The sequence below is a fragment of the Elephantulus edwardii genome, unplaced genomic scaffold (genome assembly GCF_000299155.1).
Source record: "Elephantulus edwardii isolate Elephantulus edwardi_28Jun2011 unplaced genomic scaffold, EleEdw1.0 scaffold00067, whole genome shotgun sequence".
Taxonomy (NCBI): Eukaryota; Metazoa; Chordata; class Mammalia; order Macroscelidea; family Macroscelididae; genus Elephantulus; species Elephantulus edwardii.
This window is the reverse complement of record NW_006399817.1, coordinates 7,868,136-7,869,602: the sequence shown is the minus strand read 5'-3', so window position 1 is coordinate 7,869,602 and position 1,467 is coordinate 7,868,136.

Sequence of the window (1,467 nt, the reverse complement as noted above, 5' to 3'; positions counted from 1 at the left end):
CCATTTTTCTATTGGATTATTTACCTTAATCTTGTTGTGGTGAAGATTTAGACTCTTGTACATAGGGACACTATGAGTTGCAAGCAATTCGACAGCACATAACAACAACAAACAACAACATGGCCTGGATCAGGCATACCTTAGTCTCTAAACTGACATCATTGTTCTTAAGTATTGTTAATTGATTGTTCTTAAGTATGATGGCAGACTTGCCCAATGCAAGTAGTCTTTTAATTTCCTGGTTGTTGGTGCCAAGAGTGTTGATTGTAGAGCCAAGCAAACTGAAACTGTTAACAAGCTCAATCTCTTCACAATCTATCGTGATTATTCATTTAATGCAAAAATTTATCTTTTTTTCAGTCACTAGCATTCAATATATCAAAAATATTTTTAAGATGGTTTTAAATTTCAGTTGGGATATAATCAAGATTTTAGCTCTTCTGGGTTTTTTAACATCTTCAACTTTAATTCTCATTTGTATATGAGTGGTTGATGATCTGTTCCACAGTCAGCCATGGCCTAATTTTGGCAGCTGATTCTGAGCTTCTCCAGCATCTCTTCCCTCTTATGTAGTCAATCTTATTTTTGTAGAGTTCATCATGTGAATTTCATATATATTGTTGCCATTTATGGTGTGTGTTTTTTTCTTTAATGCAATAAATAAATAATTAATTGTATAAAATTCAATCATCAGATCTCCAGTATCACCTCTTACCAATCCCCGAGGCCATATTTCTTAACTACCATTTCCTTTTCTTTGTTTCCAACTTTTACCTTCCAGTTACTGGTTATTAATTAATACATCTTTATTGCATGTTTGATCTGGTAGAAATCTCCAACTATTTCATCTTTGGTTTTAGTAGCTGTTTGTATATTTTAATGATAGTTTTATTAAGGGGAACTCTAGTGGTCTAGTGGCAACAAGCTGTGCAGTGATCCCAAAGGTATGGAGTTTCAACTAGTAATTTTTCTGTTTTCTTGACTTTTTTTTTCCTTATTCTGTTGAAGAAACTAATTAGAATTTGTTTAAATTCTAATCAGGAAGTTCCAATAGCGTTTTTTCCTCTGAAAAATTCTCTGGTCATGTATTTTGATCTCTTTTTATTCTATCTTGTCCTGTGTTTTAAACTAGCTTAAAGTTATATTTCTTCTGAGTAATTGTGGCGGTATTGTCTTTTTATTACTGTTTTACTATATCTTACTGAGTCCTATGACTGTATTGTGTGTTTAGTTAAATTGATAAAGGATAGGGGTATAGCTATTGTTGTTCACTGCTCCTATTTGCTCATTCTTTTGGATCACTCGTTTTATTGGATGTCTGCTGCTATACTGTAAAGTCACTCACATAGCCCTGTGAAGAGATCTAACTCACAAATAATTAGCCAACAGCCAAAAGTGAATTTCCATATCTGCCAACATCAATGTGACTGGACCACCTTGGGAGAAGATCCTCCTGGCTAAGCCTTC